The sequence below is a fragment of the Phyllobates terribilis genome, unplaced genomic scaffold (genome assembly GCF_046119375.1).
Source record: "Phyllobates terribilis strain yellow unplaced genomic scaffold, ASM4611937v1 Scaffold_170__1_contigs__length_4071412, whole genome shotgun sequence".
NCBI lineage: Eukaryota > Metazoa > Chordata > Amphibia > Anura > Dendrobatidae > Phyllobates > Phyllobates terribilis.
The window spans coordinates 1,678,501-1,698,913 of NW_027362930.1; the positions used below are offsets into that span (position 1 = coordinate 1,678,501).

The 20,413-nt window shown below is 43.0% G+C and overlaps 7 non-coding genes and 1 pseudogene across 7 annotated transcripts; all 8 read right to left on the minus strand.

The window, feature by feature from the left end:
* Nucleotides 1–67: 67 nt before the first annotated feature.
* On the minus strand, nucleotides 68–159 carry LOC141211904 (U2 spliceosomal RNA; annotated as a pseudogene).
* Nucleotides 160–1,274: 1,115 nt separating this feature from the next.
* Nucleotides 1,275–1,465, minus strand: LOC141211128 (U2 spliceosomal RNA). Its single transcript, XR_012281114.1, has one exon. It is a non-coding gene; the product is annotated as a U2 spliceosomal RNA (small nuclear RNA).
* Nucleotides 1,466–2,580: 1,115 nt separating this feature from the next.
* On the minus strand, nucleotides 2,581–2,771 carry LOC141211674 (U2 spliceosomal RNA). The gene has a single exon (XR_012281628.1). It is a non-coding gene; the product is annotated as a U2 spliceosomal RNA (small nuclear RNA).
* A 6,100-nt stretch (nucleotides 2,772–8,871) lies between these two features.
* Nucleotides 8,872–9,067, minus strand: LOC141211738 (U2 spliceosomal RNA). The gene has a single exon (XR_012281674.1). It is a non-coding gene; the product is annotated as a U2 spliceosomal RNA (small nuclear RNA).
* A 2,445-nt stretch (nucleotides 9,068–11,512) lies between these two features.
* On the minus strand, nucleotides 11,513–11,703 carry LOC141211129 (U2 spliceosomal RNA). Its single transcript, XR_012281115.1, has one exon. It is a non-coding gene; the product is annotated as a U2 spliceosomal RNA (small nuclear RNA).
* A 1,109-nt stretch (nucleotides 11,704–12,812) lies between these two features.
* Nucleotides 12,813–13,003, minus strand: LOC141211131 (U2 spliceosomal RNA). The gene has a single exon (XR_012281116.1). It is a non-coding gene; the product is annotated as a U2 spliceosomal RNA (small nuclear RNA).
* A 1,109-nt stretch (nucleotides 13,004–14,112) lies between these two features.
* Nucleotides 14,113–14,303, minus strand: LOC141211132 (U2 spliceosomal RNA). Its single transcript, XR_012281117.1, has one exon. It is a non-coding gene; the product is annotated as a U2 spliceosomal RNA (small nuclear RNA).
* A 1,115-nt stretch (nucleotides 14,304–15,418) lies between these two features.
* Nucleotides 15,419–15,609, minus strand: LOC141211753 (U2 spliceosomal RNA). The gene has a single exon (XR_012281685.1). It is a non-coding gene; the product is annotated as a U2 spliceosomal RNA (small nuclear RNA).
* Nucleotides 15,610–20,413: the final 4,804 nt, after the last annotated feature.

Consider the following 20,413-nt stretch of genomic DNA (forward strand, 5'->3'; position numbering starts at 1 on the left):
CATGCTTTCCACCAGATGACTATATTAGCCACCTGGCGTACTAACAAGCGCCTAAACCCCAGTGTGCATAATGTATCAATCTACTAGGGCGGCCAACATCCAAAACCGCCTTTTCGAAAGATACTACACTTGATCTTAGCCAAAAGGCCGAGAAGTGATAACCAGAATTGGTTTCAAACTACGGAGCCACCCAAGGATCCTGAAAAGTCCATTTGTGGAGATGAGCTCCTGGACTCCCGTTAAGAAGACATGTTGTCAACCTCTAGATCCCTTACATGCCTGCACTTTTCGGCTTGCTGCTGCTGCAATCCACGCGTTTTAGATCTGCATAACTCCACCTCTTTAAACACAGCACCTTCACCCCCTGCTGTTCCCACCCGCCTCAACACTGTTGGAAGGGAGGAGAACCAATTAAGGCGGGGGGTGGGGTGGAACGAGCAGCTGTCTACCCTTAGCAGGAGGGCTCCTGATTACATACCTCTCCTGCTGCTGCTGCTGCTGGCTGTCCAGCAGCAGACTGAAGGTGGCTGCTGCTGTGCACAGGTATATAAAGGCTCAGAGCCTATTATGACACGCGCAGCCAGCGTTCCATTGCCACATTCCATCTACTGCAGGCAGGATACCTGGCTGGCTGAATGTCGCTGAGAAGCTCACAGAGACCGCCATAAGCAACAGTTTAACAGAATGCCACAGACTAATCAACCAAACTTTTTGGGTTGGGTTCTCTTTTATAGTCTGCAGGCATTAAATGAAAGAAGTCAGTGTTCCAGCAGAAGGAGACAACGTTTCAGAAAAGGCATTGTAGCAAACCAAAAAAGAAATTTTAAGCGCAGCAGAGTAACCAGCGCACATACCTGTTAGCTCAGGTGAGTTTAAAAGGCTGCTGTTGATAACAAGGGCATTTGCTAAATAGATGGTGTGTGTGCAACAATATACTGAAAGGTCAATTATATTGTGCAGCTTATCTCACCACCTGTAGTTATTTAGGTGAAAGCTCCAAAATGCTTGCCTAATATGTCTGTTTATCCAAAAGGAAGTAAAAAGGGAGAGCTAGAAAGATAGCATTGCATCACATTACATGGCAATGCAATGCACAGTTGCTGAAGTTGAACCAAAATGAGCTTGTAATCTGGCTTCTGCAACTTTGAACATGAAAAATCCAATGAGGAGAAGAAAAGCAAAGCCAAAGAGTCCATCCCAAAATCCGACAAACAAGCAAAATGAACAAAAAACATTGAATTCAATTCTTTCTGATTTTAGAAACTGCATTAAAGAAGGGGTGCACCGGTCCTGGAGATACTGCAATACCAGGTCAATGCGTGGAGTGGACAGAGCAAGCTCTTTTTCCATCTCCCTGTTCTAAAAATCCATTTAATATATGGTCCCCAGATAGGGGACGTATCAGATATTAAACTGATAAGAACAGATACTACACTTGATCTTAGCCAAAAGGCCGAGAAGCGATAACCAGAATTGGTTTCAAACTACGGAGCCACCCAAGGATCCTGAAAAGTCCATTTGTGGAGATGAGCTCCTGGACTCCCGTTAAGAAGACATGTTGTCAACCTCTAGATCCCTTACATGCCTGCACTTTTCGGCTTGCTGCTGCTGCAATCCACGCGTTTTAGATCTGCATAACTCCACCTCTTTAAACACAGCACCTTCACCCCCTGCTGTTCCCACCCGCCTCAACACCGTTGGAAGGGAGGAGAACCAATTAAGGCGGGGGGTGGGGTGGAACGAGCAGCTGTCTACCCTTAGCAGGAGGGCTCCTGATTACATACCTCTCCTGCTGCTGCTGCTGCTGGCTGTCCAGCAGCAGACTGAAGGTGGCTGCTGCTGTGCACAGGTATATAAAGGCTCAGAGCCTATTATGACACGCGCAGCCAGCGTTCCATTGCCACATTCCATCTACTGCAGGCAGGATACCTGGCTGGCTGAATGTCGCTGAGAAGCTCACAGAGACCGCCATAAGCAACAGTTTAACAGAATGCCACAGACTAATCAACCAAACTTTTTGGGTTGGGTTCTCTTTTATAGTCTGCAGGCATTAAATGAAAGAAGTCAGTGTTCCAGCAGAAGGAGACAACGTTTCAGAAAAGGCATTGTAGCAAACCAAAAAAGAAATTTTAAGCGCAGCAGAGTAACCAGCGCACATACCTGTTAGCTCAGGTGAGTTTAAAAGGCTGCTGTTGATAACAAGGGCATTTGCTAAATAGATGGTGTGTGTGCAACAATATACTGAAAGGTCAATTATATTGTGCAGCTTATCTCACCACCTGTAGTTATTTAGGTGAAAGCTCCAAAATGCTTGCCTAATATGTCTGTTTATCCAAAAGGAAGTAAAAAGGGAGAGCTAGAAAGATAGCATTGCATCACATTACATGGCAATGCAATGCACAGTTGCTGAAGTTGAACCAAAATGAGCTTGTAATCTGGCTTCTGCAACTTTGAACATGAAAAATCCAATGAGGAGAAGAAAAGCAAAGCCAAAGAGTCCATCCCAAAATCCGACAAACAAGCAAAATGAACAAAAAACATTGAATTCAATTCTTTCTGATTTTAGAAACTGCATTAAAGAAGGGGTGCACCGGTCCTGGAGATACTGCAATACCAGGTCAATGCGTGGAGTGGACAGAGCAAGCTCTTTTTCCATCTCCCTGTTCTAAAAATCCATTTAATATATGGTCCCCAGATAGGGGACGTATCAGATATTAAACTGATAAGAACAGATTTTTTTTTTTTTTTTTATACCATTCAGTAAAATTTTTCAAGCAACAATCAATAGTATAAAAACTCATACTACGTTGCCCAGTCTTACATCATAATGGTACTTTCTTTATTTCATATTTATAACTTTATACTGAAACAGTTGTAATACCTTTTGAATGGACAAAAAACTATAAAACATACCATTATCATAAAAAAAGACAGATCACAACACTTAAACAAGGACTTACTGGTACTTTACCAGTGACCTCCATTTTTTTACTTTCCAAAAACCTTCTGAATCAGAGCCACCACCGCCACGGCTGTCCCATAAATAAACTATGTATAACCTTGACAAAACCATCCTAACACAATTATTAACTGAGATTATTTTCCTTTTAAATAAACACAAATTCCTAACGTCCCACAGACTTTCTATTACACATGCCATTATCAACCACAACAATCTCTCTTTCACCCGGCTACTTGCACCCATCCCAAACATTACCACTCTCCAATTTATAAAGTTCACGCCCGCTAGTTCCTTGCATAAACCACCCACTCCCTTCCAAACACTCTGAGCATAATCACAATTCCAAACCAAATGCATAACAGTTTCACTCGCCCCACATCCATCCCTCGGACATACCTCTGTTCTAATCAGATCCCTCCTCTTCTGTACCTCTCTCACAGGCAAAATCTCATGCAAACTCATCCATACGATATCACGCTGCCTATTCGATATTCCTTTTATACTCAGGTTCCTCCATACACACAACGCTTCACTCGATCTCAAGCCCCTAATGTTACATTCAAACTCTCTAACACGCATCCTTCTCCTTACATTCCTTATCACTTTGAAATCACCCATAGGAACATCCAACAAATCATGCTTGACAACAAATTTTTCAACAAACTCATACCACACTGGACATTTAAACGAAACAGGCACTCTTGCATCCCTTCTCATCCATTTCAACCCAAACAACATCCATCCAGCCATATATTTAATCATAAAAGCCGTCTTGTTATCCCTACCTAACAGAACAACCACCGTTTTAATATAATTTAAACCAAGACAAAATTCAAAATTTGGGAAATCCATTCCCCCATGTTCACGTAACTTACACAAATATTCCCTTTTAAGTTTTTCCATCTTACTTCCCCAATAAAACGTAAAAATTAGCTTCTCAATCCGCCTAAAACCCCTATAAGGGGCTGGAAAAACCACTGACACAAAAAGTAACATAGGAAGAATCACTGACTTAATAATAAGGACTTTGCCTGACAATGTCAAGTCCCGTAACCTCCAAAAATTTAACTTCTGTTCAATCCTCTTACCGCATTCATCCCAACTCTCATTCCCTTTCAGATCTTTGTTAAACCACACCCCCAAAACCTTAATAGCACCTTCTTCACATATCACACCATCCATCCTAACACTCGAATCCCCGAAACACTTAAAGCTACACTTCCCCCAATTCACCCTAAAACCAGATGCACCACAAAAGAAATCTAAAAGCAACCTTGCTCGATTCATAGCAGCCATATTATCACTCACCACAACAACATCGTCCATATACCCCATTACCTTTACAGTCTTTCCACCACTCCCTGGGATCAGAAGACCATTCATCACTTTCTCTTTCCGAATCATGCACAACAGGGGCTCAATCACACTTATAAACAGGACAGGGGACAACGGACACCCCTGCCTGACCCCTGATTTTATGCACACCTTCTCACTCAAACATCCATTCACTAACACTTCACTCACCACACCATCATACAAACACCTTATGGCATTCACAAAAACACTAGGAAAACCCATCCTAACTAACACCTCAAACATAAACGCATGCGACACTCTATCAAAAGCTTTCTCAAAATCCACACAAAAAACCATACATTTCCCCTTCCTAAACATACAATCTCCAATTACGTCCCGCAACAACAAGAGGTTATCAGTCATACACCTACCTGGCACCGCGCACACTTGATCATCACCAACCACACTTCCAATCACCCCACGCATACGGTTAGCCAGAATTTTGCTAAAGACTTTATAATCTGCATTGAGTAATGTAATCGGCCTCCAATTACGCAAATTCTTTTTCTCACCCTTCTTATATAGTAAAACAACTACTCCTTCTTTCATGGAATTACAAAGTACACCATTCATCCACATATATTGACATACCTCCACAAAATCAACACCAATCACATCCCATGCTTTTACATAAAACTCCACAGGCAACCCATCTTTCCCAGGTGTTTTATTCTTTTTCGCACCATCCACCGCCTTTTTAACCTCATCAAAAACAATATCCTCACTCAAACACTCACGTTCCCCTGATTCAAGCTGACTCTCCAACATACCTAACACATGCTCTTTCAAACCCCCATCCACCCATTTAGACTCAAATAAACTACTATAGAAACTATGTACCTCATCCAACACTTCCCTTCCAACCACAGTCATACCATTATCATTTACAACCTCATCCAACTCATCTTTTTTACTGCACATTTTTTTAAAAAAGTACCTCGTACACTTCTCATCCATATCCAAATGCTCAACTCTCGTCCTAAAAATAATTTCCTTCCCACGCTTTTCCAAAACACGCTTCATCTCATCTCTCGCTCCTCTGAGTTGATCACTAACATCAATTCCTTTCATACTCATTTTATGTAACCACTCAATCCTCATATTTAAATCTTTAAATCTGCCTCTTTCAATTGCTGCTTTTTTATAACCCCACCTCCTAAAAAAATTCTTAATTTCCACTTTCACCCAATCCCACCATACAGTCACATCCACAAAATTATTTTTCCTAGACCTCCACCATTCATACTTACTTTCGAAGTCTCTCATAACCCTAACATCCTCTAACAACCTAACATTTAGCTTCCATACCCCAACACCATGCACCATTTTTTTATCACCTTCAAACATACCCCACAAACATTCATGGTCTGTGAAAGAAAAAACATGCTGTTTAAAAAATTTACACACCAAACCTCTATTTGTATACAGCATGCGGTCAATCCTGGACACTATTCCTCCCCTATCAGCTCTATATGTGGCCGGTGGTGGCTTACTCAAAAATTCCGCTGCATCTAAAAAAGAAAAATCAGATGTAATTTGATTAAGGACCTTACCCGTGACATCAATTTCCCCTTCAGAAACACAATTGAAATCACCAACTAATAATATTGGAATCCTTCCAGGCAAAAATAAACGTATTTTCTCTAATAGTGCTAACCTATCCCCTTTGTTAATTGGACAATACACGTTAACAATTTTCACCCTCCACCCTCTCCCCTTAACCACTGCCATTATACAACGACCTGGCTCCACCACCATATAATTTTCAAAACTTAAATCCCTATTCCCCAACAAAATCCCCACACCATCATTTTTGTTTGTCATTGAACCTGACCAAATACTATGCCCATATACCCAGTCCTTTTCAGGAGGTGACTCTTCAATTCCGCACTCTTGCAGACAGTAAATATTTGCTCCAAGATTTTTTAGTTCTTCCAGTATAGCCAATCTTCTAGGCTTAGATTTTATAAGCCTTACATTTATTGACAGTACACTACAGCCCACGTTGGAGCCCATTTTTTAACCATATTCGGTAAAAAAGAACATACCCCCCACCGAAGAGTCAACCTTTCTCGTCTTGAAACTCGATTCCTGATGTTAAGCAGAGAATGCTGGCCCCCTCCTCCAAAAAAGACCTCCTAGGAGAGGCACTGTAGCTCTCGGGATAGCTCCTATCACTTAAGGGGCTGATGCTCCCAATACTGGCAGGTGAAAAATCTGGCCGGAACTTCTTTGCAGAAGACACATCAGAGTCCTCATCAGGGGGCCTCACCACAGCCCCGGTGAAGTCACCCTGGCCACCACCACCTTCATGAATTGCCTCTGAGCTTTCCAAAGCCAACACCGGTGTTGTGGAGAGTGAACCGCTCACTTCTCCCTCACCACTCATATCAAGCAGAATTGACATATCTGCAGGCTCTATCTCAACAGCGCTTCCACCAGCAGGATCGGGTGCTTGCTCCATCTCTTCCATGAAGTCCCTTACTGCCTCGATCGCCTCACCAATAGTGGCGGCAGTAGTAGGACGTGGGGACACGGCCTCTGCATATGACCTGGAACGATGGGGACAGTCCTTGAAAGCGTGTCCCTCCTCGCCACATGCATTACAAACCATGGAGTTAGTACACTCCATTGCCAGATGACCCTCTTTATTGCATTTCCCACAAAACTTCTCCACCGTGCAGTCCTCTTGGTAGTGTCCAAAGGATTTACACTTCCTGCAAAAACGCGGAGCACCAGGAAAAAACATATACCCTCTATCCCTCCCGATGGCAAAACTGAGGGGAGGGTAGTGGATACCCCCAGGTCCCTGGGGGTCCTCCTGGAACCGAACAAAAAACTTGTGTTTGCCAGTCCACAAGCCCACCTCATTCCTCACCTTGTGTGAGTAGGACACATAGCTGCAATGAAGGTTCAGGAATCTAGTAATGTCCTCCACATCCACAAGGGGGTTGTGCATAAACACAACAACTGGCACTTCCCCCTTAGTATACAATACCGTGAATGTAAGCCCATCAAGAGCCGGATGATCCAAGGCTTGCTGATCCTTTAGAGTCTTGAAAAGATTCTGGCAAGCTGCCATACGATCAAGGACTAAAACGTACCGGCCATTCTTTGGGAACTCCTGTAGGCAAATGATGTCTCCACGACCAACATTCAAAATCTTGAAGATGACGACTTCCACCAAGAACCGCAGGTTAAAGAAATTCCTCTTCGACTCCTCAATATCAATGCGAAAAGCATTTTTGACCCGAATATCATCGGTCCCGGCATAGCGAATCTTGACGCCCATTATCACCTCTCGTTTCCTCTGGACCCCCCCCAATAGCAGCAGGCAGCTTAAGCCACCTAAGTGGCGATGCTGCAAGGCCGAGGGGGAGACACTATAGGATCCTTCTGACCAGATACAAGATCTAAGCCAAAAGGCCGAGAAGCGATAACCAGAATTGGTTTCAAACTACGGAGCCACCCAAGGATCCTGAAAAGTCCATTTGTGGAGATGAGCTCCTGGACTCCCGTTAAGAAGACATGTTGTCAACCTCTAGATCCCTTACGTGCCTGCACTTTTCGGCTTGCTGCTGCTGCAATCCACGCGTTTTAGATCTGCATAACTCCACCTCTTTAAACACAGCACCTTCACCCCCTGCTGTTCCCACCCGCCTCAACACCGTTGGAAGGGAGGAGAACCAATTAAGGCGGGGGGTGGGGTGGAACGAGCAGCTGTCTACCCTTAGCAGGAGGGCTCCTGATTACATACCTCTCCTGCTGCTGCTGCTGCTGGCTGTCCAGCAGCAGACTGAAGGTGGCTGCTGCTGTGCACAGGTATATAAAGGCTCAGAGCCTATTATGACACGCGCAGCCAGCGTTCCATTGCCACATTCCATCTATTGCAGGCAGGATACCTGGCTGGCTGAATGTCGCTGAGAAGCTCACAGACACCGCCATAAGCAACAGTTTAACAGAATGCCACAGACTAATCAACCAAACTTTTTGGGTTGGGTTCTCTTTTATAGTCTGCAGGCATTAAATGAAAGAAGTCAGTGTTCCAGCAGAAGGAGACAACGTTTCAGAAAAGGCATTGTAGCAAACCAAAAAAGAAATTTTAAGCGCAGCAGAGTAACCAGCGCACATACCTGTTAGCTCAGGTGAGTTTAAAAGGCTGCTGTTGATAACAAGGGCATTTGCTAAATAGATGGTGTGTGTGCAACAATATACTGAAAGGTCAATTATATTGTGCAGCTTATCTCACCACCTGTAGTTATTTAGGTGAAAGCTCCAAAATGCTTGCCTAATATGTCTGTTTATCCAAAAGGAAGTAAAAAGGGAGAGCTAGAAAGATAGCATTGCATCACATTACATGGCAATGCAATGCACAGTTGCTGAAGTTGAACCAAAATGAGCTTGTAATCTGGCTTCTGCAACTTTGAACATGAAAAATCCAATGAGGAGAAGAAAAGCAAAGCCAAAGAGTCCATCCCAAAATCCGACAAACAAGCAAAATGAACAAAAAACATTGAATTCAATTCTTTCTGATTTTAGAAACTGCATTAAAGAAGGGGTGCACCGGTCCTGGAGATACTGCAATACCAGGTCAATGCGTGGAGTGGACAGAGCAAGCTCTTTTTCCATCTCCCTGTTCTAAAAATCCATTTAATATATGGTCCCCAGATAGGGGACGTATCAGATATTAAACTGATAAGAACAGATTTTTTTTTTTTTTTTTTTTTTTTCCAAACACTCAGAAATTAAGTTTTATAATCTTAAATCGTATATCACCAAACTCAAGATTTTAGTTCCATCATCGTGTTTAGATATTATATTTATATTTTTTTATTTGAATTAATATATATAAAGTTAAACATAACAATTCCTTTGCAGTTTCAACAGTTTCCAAACAAATCACCACTGACATTACTTCACCCGGTTTCCCAAACTAAATATCCCCTTTTTCTCTTTTACTTTCCTCCCAACAAAACCCCTTAACTTCTTTTCTTCCTCCTCATGCTCTAACCGCATCTGTTCCCTATCATACTCTTCCTCATCATCTCTGAAAGTCACCACCTTCTCCAACACTTTACCCTTTTCCTCTTTTACTTCTTTCTTTTCACCAGATACTTTCCTTGATCCACAATTTTCCTGTACCGTTACCTTTTTCTTCAATTTCACCTTTAAACTTTCAACTTCTTTTCCCTGCTTATTCTCCTCTATAATTATGGCATCAACTTCCTTCTTCATTTTATCACCAATATCTTCCTTTTGTCCTCCAAAGTTCTTTTCAAAAGTTCCTTTGCTGCTTTCCATGTAACAATACCCAGAACTCCCGTTTACCATAATCCTCCCATTATGCAAATTTTCTTCTCCTGTTGTCCACACCAAAAAACGTCTCTTTCCGTTCCAAATACCAACTTTGTTCCTGTATAATTTCTGAAACTTTACCATCTTACATTTAGATTCCAAAAAAAACATTATCTCCTCTATTTCCACAAACGGATTGTCCATGTAAATTATCACACTCTTCGGTTTCCCCATGAATGATGCACTTACTCCAATTTTCCCAGAATCCTCTTCACTCCAGCCTTTGAAAAAATGAATGCACTTTTCCTCAGAAACTAGAGTCACATCACAAACTTTACCTTGCTTTATTTCTTGCATACAGTAGATATCCTTCTCCAAAACTTCATATTTCCTCAAAATTTCCAGAATCCATTTTTCTTCCAAAAAAGTTTCTTCCGTCTCCCGTTTCACAAAAAAACGTAAGCATCTCTTCTTTTTCCAAAACTCCATCTCAACGATCCGTTTTCCTTCCGTTTTTTCCTTTTAATCCTCCAAATGTTGCCACCACAGCTATGTGTGGCGACAGTTGCCCCCCACAGCTATGTGTGGTGACAAGGTGATCGCCTCTCGTTGCCCAGGGACTAATCCGACTCCCTAATAGCAGCAGGGGGGTTTAGCTCCACCGATAAGTGTAGCGATCCCCCCAGGCCAAGGAGCCGGGTACCCCAAGCGCCTCCCAGCCAAGACCAAGGCAGAAACCGCTAGATCACTGCACTTGATCTTAGCCAAAAGGCCGAGAAGCGATAACCAGAATTGGTTTCAAACTACGGAGCCACCCAAGGATCCTGAAAAGTCCATTTGTGGAGATGAGCTCCTGGACTCCCGTTAAGAAGACATGTTGTCAACCTCTAGATCCCTTACATGCCTGCACTTTTCGGCTTGCTGCTGCTGCAATCCACGCGTTTTAGATCTGCATAACTCCACCTCTTTAAACACAGCACCTTCACCCCCTGCTGTTCCCACCCGCCTCAACACCGTTGGAAGGGAGGAGAACCAATTAAGGCGGGGGGTGGGGTGGAACGAGCAGCTGTCTACCCTTAGCAGGAGGGCTCCTGATTACATACCTCTCCTGCTGCTGCTGCTGCTGGCTGTCCAGCAGCAGACTGAAGGTGGCTGCTGCTGTGCACAGGTATATAAAGGCTCAGAGCCTATTATGACACGCGCAGCCAGCGTTCCATTGCCACATTCCATCTACTGCAGGCAGGATACCTGGCTGGCTGAATGTCGCTGAGAAGCTCACAGAGACCGCCATAAGCAACAGTTTAACAGAATGCCACAGACTAATCAACCAAACTTTTTGGGTTGGGTTCTCTTTTATAGTCTGCAGGCATTAAATGAAAGAAGTCAGTGTTCCAGCAGAAGGAGACAACGTTTCAGAAAAGGCATTGTAGCAAACCAAAAAAGAAATTTTAAGCGCAGCAGAGTAACCAGCGCACATACCTGTTAGCTCAGGTGAGTTTAAAAGGCTGCTGTTGATAACAAGGGCATTTGCTAAATAGATGGTGTGTGTGCAACAATATACTGAAAGGTCAATTATATTGTGCAGCTTATCTCACCACCTGTAGTTATTTAGGTGAAAGCTCCAAAATGCTTGCCTAATATGTCTGTTTATCCAAAAGGAAGTAAAAAGGGAGAGCTAGAAAGATAGCATTGCATCACATTACATGGCAATGCAATGCACAGTTGCTGAAGTTGAACCAAAATGAGCTTGTAATCTGGCTTCTGCAACTTTGAACATGAAAAATCCAATGAGGAGAAGAAAAGCAAAGCCAAAGAGTCCATCCCAAAATCCGACAAACAAGCAAAATGAACAAAAAACATTGAATTCAATTCTTTCTGATTTTAGAAACTGCATTAAAGAAGGGGTGCACCGGTCCTGGAGATACTGCAATACCAGGTCAATGCGTGGAGTGGACAGAGCAAGCTCTTTTTCCATCTCCCTGTTCTAAAAATCCATTTAATATATGGTCCCCAGATAGGGGACGTATCAGATATTAAACTGATAAGAACAGATACTACACTTGATCTTAGCCAAAAGGCCGAGAAGCGATAACCAGAATTGGTTTCAAACTACGGAGCCACCCAAGGATCCTGAAAAGTCCATTTGTGGAGATGAGCTCCTGGACTCCCGTTAAGAAGACATGTTGTCAACCTCTAGATCCCTTACATGCCTGCACTTTTCGGCTTGCTGCTGCTGCAATCCACGCGTTTTAGATCTGCATAACTCCACCTCTTTAAACACAGCACCTTCACCCCCTGCTGTTCCCACCCGCCTCAACACCGTTGGAAGGGAGGAGAACCAATTAAGGCGGGGGGTGGGGTGGAACGAGCAGCTGTCTACCCTTAGCAGGAGGGCTCCTGATTACATACCTCTCCTGCTGCTGCTGGCTGTCCAGCAGCAGACTGAAGGTGGCTGCTGCTGTGCACAGGTATATAAAGGCTCAGAGCCTATTATGACACGCGCAGCCAGCGTTCCATTGCCACATTCCATCTACTGCAGGCAGGATACCTGGCTGGCTGAATGTCGCTGAGAAGCTCACAGAGACCGCCATAAGCAACAGTTTAACAGAATGCCACAGACTAATCAACCAAACTTTTTGGGTTGGGTTCTCTTTTATAGTCTGCAGGCATTAAATGAAAGAAGTCAGTGTTCCAGCAGAAGGAGACAACGTTTCAGAAAAGGCATTGTAGCAAACCAAAAAAGAAATTTTAAGCGCAGCAGAGTAACCAGCGCACATACCTGTTAGCTCAGGTGAGTTTAAAAGGCTGCTGTTGATAACAAGGGCATTTGCTAAATAGATGGTGTGTGTGCAACAATATACTGAAAGGTCAATTATATTGTGCAGCTTATGTCAACACCTGTAGTTATTTAGGTGAAAGCTCCAAAATGCTTGCCTAATATGTCTGTTTATTAAAAAGGAAGTAAAAAGGGAGAGCTAGAAAGATAGCATTGCATCACATTACATGGCAATGCAATGCACAGTTGCTGAAGTTGAACCAAAATGAGCTTGTAATCTGGCTTCTGCAACTTTGAACATGAAAAATCCAATGAGGAGAAGAAAAGCAAAGCCAAAGAGTCCATCCCAAAATCCGACAAACAAGCAAAATGAACAAAAAACATTGAATTCAATTCTTTCTGATTTTAGAAACTGCATTAAAGAAGGGGTGCACCGGTCCTGGAGATACTGCAATACCAGGTCAATGCGTGGAGTGGACAGAGCAAGCTCTTTTTCCATCTCCCTGTTCTAAAAATCCATTTAATATATGGTCCCCAGATAGGGGACGTATCAGATATTAAACTGATAAGAACAGATACTACACTTGATCTTAGCCAAAAGGCCGAGAAGCGATAACCAGAATTGGTTTCAAACTACGGAGCCACCCAAGGATCCTGAAAAGTCCATTTGTGGAGATGAGCTCCTGGACTCCCGTTAAGAAGACATGTTGTCAACCTCTAGATCCCTTACATGCCTGCACTTTTCGGCTTGCTGCTGCTGCAATCCACGCGTTTTAGATCTGCATAACTCCACCTCTTTAAACACAGCACCTTCACCCCCTGCTGTTCCCACCCGCCTCAACACCGTTGGAAGGGAGGAGAACCAATTAAGGCGGGGGGTGGGGTGGAACGAGCAGCTGTCTACCCTTAGCAGGAGGGCTCCTGATTACATACCTCTCCTGCTGCTGCTGGCTGTCCAGCAGCAGACTGAAGGTGGCTGCTGCTGTGCACAGGTATATAAAGGCTCAGAGCCTATTATGACACGCGCAGCCAGCGTTCCATTGCCACATTCCATCTACTGCAGGCAGGATACCTGGCTGGCTGAATGTCGCTGAGAAGCTCACAGAGACCGCCATAAGCAACAGTTTAACAGAATGCCACAGACTAATCAACCAAACTTTTTGGGTTGGGTTCTCTTTTATAGTCTGCAGGCATTAAATGAAAGAAGTCAGTGTTCCAGCAGAAGGAGACAACGTTTCAGAAAAGGCATTGTAGCAAACCAAAAAAGAAATTTTAAGCGCAGCAGAGTAACCAGCGCACATACCTGTTAGCTCAGGTGAGTTTAAAAGGCTGCTGTTGATAACAAGGGCATTTGCTAAATAGATGGTGTGTGTGCAACAATATACTGAAAGGTCAATTATATTGTGCAGCTTATGTCAACACCTGTAGTTATTTAGGTGAAAGCTCCAAAATGCTTGCCTAATATGTCTGTTTATTAAAAAGGAAGTAAAAAGGGAGAGCTAGAAAGATAGCATTGCATCACATTACATGGCAATGCAATGCACAGTTGCTGAAGTTGAACCAAAATGAGCTTGTAATCTGGCTTCTGCAACTTTGAACATGAAAAATCCAATGAGGAGAAGAAAAGCAAAGCCAAAGAGTCCATCCCAAAATCCGACAAACAAGCAAAATGAACAAAAAACATTGAATTCAATTCTTTCTGATTTTAGAAACTGCATTAAAGAAGGGGTGCACCGGTCCTGGAGATACTGCAATACCAGGTCAATGCGTGGAGTGGACAGAGCAAGCTCTTTTTCCATCTCCCTGTTCTAAAAATCCATTTAATATATGGTCCCCAGATAGGGGACGTATCAGATATTAAACTGATAAGAACAGATACTACACTTGATCTTAGCCAAAAGGCCGAGAAGCGATAACCAGAATTGGTTTCAAACTACGGAGCCACCCAAGGATCCTGAAAAGTCCATTTGTGGAGATGAGCTCCTGGACTCCCGTTAAGAAGACATGTTGTCAACCTCTAGATCCCTTACATGCCTGCACTTTTCGGCTTGCTGCTGCTGCAATCCACGCGTTTTAGATCTGCATAACTCCACCTCTTTAAACACAGCACCTTCACCCCCTGCTGTTCCCACCCGCCTCAACACCGTTGGAAGGGAGGAGAACCAATTAAGGCGGGGGGTGGGGTGGAACGAGCAGCTGTCTACCCTTAGCAGGAGGGCTCCTGATTACATACCTCTCCTGCTGCTGCTGCTGCTGGCTGTCCAGCAGCAGACTGAAGGTGGCTGCTGCTGTGCACAGGTATATAAAGGCTCAGAGCCTATTATGACACGCGCAGCCAGCGTTCCATTGCCACATTCCATCTACTGCAGGCAGGATACCTGGCTGGCTGAATGTCGCTGAGAAGCTCACAGAGACCGCCATAAGCAACAGTTTAACAGAATGCCACAGACTAATCAACCAAACTTTTTGGGTTGGGTTCTCTTTTATAGTCTGCAGGCATTAAATGAAAGAAGTCAGTGTTCCAGCAGAAGGAGACAACGTTTCAGAAAAGGCATTGTAACAAACCAAAAAAGAAATTTTAAGCGCAGCAGAGTAACCAGCGCACATACCTGTTAGCTCAGGTGAGTTTAAAAGGCTGCTGTTGATAACAAGGGCATTTGCTAAATAGATGGTGTGTGTGCAACAATATACTGAAAGGTCAATTATATTGTGCAGCTTATCTCACCACCTGTAGTTATTTAGGTGAAAGCTCCAAAATGCTTGCCTAATATGTCTGTTTATCCAAAAGGAAGTAAAAAGGGAGAGCTAGAAAGATAGCATTGCATCACATTACATGGCAATGCAATGCACAGTTGGTGAAGTTGAACCAAAATGAGCTTGTAATCTGGCTTCTGCAACTTTGAACATGAAAAATCCAATGAGGAGAAGAAAAGCAAAGCCAAAGAGTCCATCCCAAAATCCGACAAACAAGCAAAATGAACAAAAAACATTGAATTCAATTCTTTCTGATTTTAGAAACTGCATTAAAGAAGGGGTGCACCGGTCCTGGAGATACTGCAATACCAGGTCAATGCGTGGAGTGGACAGAGCAAGCTCTTTTTCCATCTCCCTGTTCTAAAAATCCATTTAATATATGGTCCCCAGATAGGGGACGTATCAGATATTAAACTGATAAGAACAGATTTTTTTTTTTTTTTTTTTTTTTTTTTTTTTAAACCATTCAGTTTAGTTTTTTAGCAAACAGTATGAATTTCTCCAAAATTTGCTACTTAAAACTTCTCATCATCATGGTTCTATTTATTTAGCAGTAGTATAAGACGAAATATAATCACAAGGGAACATCCTTTACGTAACACAAATGCAGAAACTTCAAGGAATCACAAAGAAAAAAAATCACTGGTATTTGATAAGGTAATGCCACTTTTTAAATTTCCAAATCCCTTCGGCATCTGTGCCACCACCGCCTCTGCTGTCCAACTTATATATCAGGTATAGTCTTGAAAGAATAAGTCTAACACATTCATTCACTGATAAAGATTTCCTCTTGAAAAGTCCAAGGTTCCTTGCATCCCACAAACTCTCCATCACACAAGCCATTATCAACCATAAAATTCTATCTTTAGACCGACTACACGCACCAATTCCAAACATCGCCACACGCCAATCCACAAAATTCACGCCTGCTAAACCCTTACACAATCCACCTACACACTTCCACACACTGTACGCGTACTCACAATCCCACATAACATGCCTCACAGTCTCACAACCACCACATCCCACTCTCGGACACACATCTGTTCTTATCAACTCTCTTTTCTTCTGCACTTCTCTCACAGGTAAAATATTATGTAAAGTCATCCACACAACATCCTTCTGTTTGTTTGACATCCCAAACGTATCTAACTTCTTCCATGCATCTGAAACCTCATTCCCTCTCAGCCCAACAATATTACACTCTACCTCATTTGCACTCATTCTTTTCACCACATTCTTGGTCATTCTAAATTCATTCATTCCCACACTCAACAAATCATGCTTTCTCACAAATTTCTCAATCACCTCATACCAAACAGGACACTTAAAGGCCACAGGCACACTCGCATCTCTCTTCCTCCAGCATAACCCATACAACATCCATCCAGCAGAATAATTAGCCATAAAAGCACCTTTATTGCCTTTACCCAGCAAAATAACCACAGTCTTAATATAATTAAGGCCTAAAAAAACTTCAATATTGGGAAAGGCCAGCCCACCATGCTGACAAGCCTTAAAAAGGCTCTCCCGCTTCAACTTCTCCATCTTACTACACCACAGGAATGTGAATACCAACTTCTCTATTCTCTTAATTTTCCTGTAAGGAGAAGGAAAAACAGTCGCCACATAAAGCAGGATAGGGAGAATCACTGCTTTGATAATTAATACCTTACCACGCAGAGTCAATTCTCTCATTCGCCAAAAATTCAATTTACGTTCAACCCGCATACCACACTCTTCCCAACTTTCATTCCCTTTTAAGTCATCATTAAATAATACGCCCAAAATCTTGATTGCACCCACTTCACACTTTACACCATCCATACGAATACTACTATCTCCAAAACATTTAAAACTACATTTATTCCAATTTACCCTAAAACCAGACGCACCAACAAAAAAATCCAAAAGCAATTTAATTCTACTCAAAGAAGCCATACTTTCACTCACAACCACAACATCATCCATATAACCTAACACTTTCACATGCTTACCACCACTACCAGGCACCAACAAACCTCTCATCATTTTATCCCGTCTAATCAAACATAACAATGGTTCTATTACACATACAAATAAGACGGGGGACATAGGACACCCCTGCCTTACTCCTGACCTAATCTTCACTTTGTCACACAGCCACCCATTAACCAAGAACTCACTTGACACACAATCATACAATGATTTTACACAATTCACAAATTCTCTAGGAAACCCCATTCTTTCCAGTACTTTAAACAGAAACACATGCGAAACCCTGTCAAACGCCTTCTCAAAATCAATAGCTAAAGTCATACATTTCTGCTTTCTATCCTTGCAATCCCCAATCATATCTCTCAACAATAACAAGTTATCACTCATACTTCTTCCAGGCACTGCACATACTTGGTCCTCCTCCACAACACTACCAATCACTTCACGCATACGATTTGCCAGTAACTTACTGTAGACCTTATAATCCGAATTCAGCAGTGTTATTGGTCTCCAGTTTTCCAAACGTTTCCTCTCACCCTTTTTATACACAAGCACAACCACTCCTTCTTTCATTGATTCACACAACCTACCATTCACCCACATATACTTACATACCTCAGTCAAATCTGTTCCCAAAACTTCCCATGCTTTCACATACAACTCTACAGGTATACCATCTTTCCCAGGAGTCTTACTCTTTTTAGCACTCCACACCACATTCTTCACTTCATCCAGAACTACATCCTCACACAACAGATCACGCTCCTCAGAATCAAGTTTTTTCTCCACACCATTCAGAACATATGACACAAGCCCAGAGTCAATCCATTTCTCATCATACAACTTGCTATAAAACCTATTCACTTCTTTCAGCACATCCTCACCCATACAGTTGGTTCCACTTTCATTCACAACTTCATTCATATCAGTCTTCCTACCATTCATTTTTTTAAAAAAGAACCTCGTACACTTCTCATTTTTCTCCAGGTGCTCAATTTTAGTACGATATATAATTTCCTTTCCTTTCTCATCCAACACACGCTTCAATTCATTCTTAGCCTCAGTAAGTTGATCAGACATCTCCAAACCACTTGCAACACACTTTCTCAACCAGTCAATCCGTCTATTAAGGTCATTAAACCTATTCCTATATCTGGCAGCTTTTCTATAGCCCCACTTTTTGAAGAAAGTTTTAAATTGCACTTTCACCCAGTCCCACCAGTCAAGAACACACACAAAATCCTTCTTACGCATTCTCCATCTTTCATACTTTACATTAAACTCATTCATCACCTCATCATCCTCTAACAGCCTTGCATTCAACTTCCATACCCCACCGCCATACACTTGGTCACCATTCGCACAAAACACGCCTCTCAAACATTCATGGTCCGAAAAAGGTACCTTTTGTTGAGAAAAATCCAAACATACCATATTTTTAGAAAATAACATTAAATCAATTCTGGAATGAATCTCACCACGGTCAGCATGGTATGTCGGCGGTGGTGGCATGCCAAGAACAATAACTGCTGCATCTAAAAAGGAAAAATCACAAATTAAATGGGACAATTTCTTTCCTGTTATGTCACACTTTCCTTCTGTGACACAATTAACGTCCCCAACAAAAATAGTGGGAGATTTCCCTGGAAGAAAAAAACTTAATTTTTCAAGAAGAGCAAGCCGCTCTTCCTTCCCTGTAGGGCAATATAAATTAATAATTCTGACCCGCCACCCTCTATAACTCAAAAATGCAATTAAACATCGGCCCACCTCCACCACAATATAACTATCAATAGAGATTTCTTTATTCCCAACTAATATCCCCACCCCATCATTTTTATTATGATTAGACCCTGACCAGATATGCTGTCCGTAAGGCCAGTCTTTGTCACAAGGAGCATCCTGAATCCCACACTCCTGAAGGCAAAAAACATCAGCACCTAAATGTTTCAGGTAGTCCAGAACAGTTGTTCTTCTGATTTTAGATCTGATCTGCCTTACATTTAGGGACACTACATCCCAACCAGATTGGCAAGACATTAATTAAAGAAAAGAAATACATGACTCAATGTTGATCACACCATACTCATCCATTATCATCAGACTGGGAAAGCACCCCAAAGGTGTTGATGCTCTCAGGGATGCCAAGGTAAGGAGCATCAGGGGAGAAGACATCCTGCGGGTAAATGCGGTCACTTGCAGGACTGTCGCACCCTCCGCTGGCAGGTGAGTACTCTCGTCTGGGTTTTTTATTGGCCAGTTCAGGAGTATCATCATCATCAAAAGACCTCCCAGAAGTAAAGTCTCCTTGGCCACCATCCCTGGCCACCTCTTCGTCTGTAGCACCCCAGGACAATGCAGGGGTTCGAGCAAGAGACACATCCATGTCACCCTCACCACATATTTCGGACTGATGAGGGAGGTCCACATCCAACTCGGAGATCTCCATACTTGGCCCAGCAGGGGCTGGAGGGTCCAACAGGGTCTGGGCCTCACCCACCAGATCTTCAACCTCAGGGGGCTCCGTCTCCTCATTGATCTCTGCAGTAGTCACCTGTGGGGTAACAGCAGGGACAGTAGGCTTACCTTTGGTCACTTCGGAGAAGGACCTAGGCTTGACTTTAGCCTTACAATCCCGAATCACATGTCCTTCCTCCCCGCAGGCATCACATACCACCGGGTTGGAACAATCCTTCGCCAGATGACCGTACTTGTTGCACTTTCTACAGTTTGGCAATTGTTTGCAGAAATCCTGGATATGCCCGAACATGTTGCATCTCCTGCAGAACAATGGCGCCTCGGGAAAAAACAGATATCCAGAGTCTCTTCCAATTGTAAAGTTCAGGGGAGGATAGTGAATACCTCCAGGACCATGAGGGTCTATCCCAAACCTCACAAAGTATTTATACTTCCCAGTCCACAGCCCTTCTCCATTTAAGATTTTATGGGAGAATTGCACAAAAATGCAGTGTCTTCTCAGGAATGCAGTGATATCATCCCGGGAGATAAAGGGGTTGTGCATGAATACTACCACCGGGATATCCCCCTTAGAGTAGAGTACAGTGAAGATAAGTCCATCCAGCTGAGGGTGCTCTGAAAGGACTTGAAGAGTTTTGAAAAGGTTTTGGCAAGCCGCCATAGAAGAAAGCACCAAGACGTACCTATGCTCCCTTCTGAACTCCTGCAAACAGATGATCTCCGACTTCTGGATCTTCAGAATTTCATAGAAAATGGCGTTGACCAGGTATGACAACGAGAAATGGTCCTTCTTCTCCTCAGAGACCTCGATACGG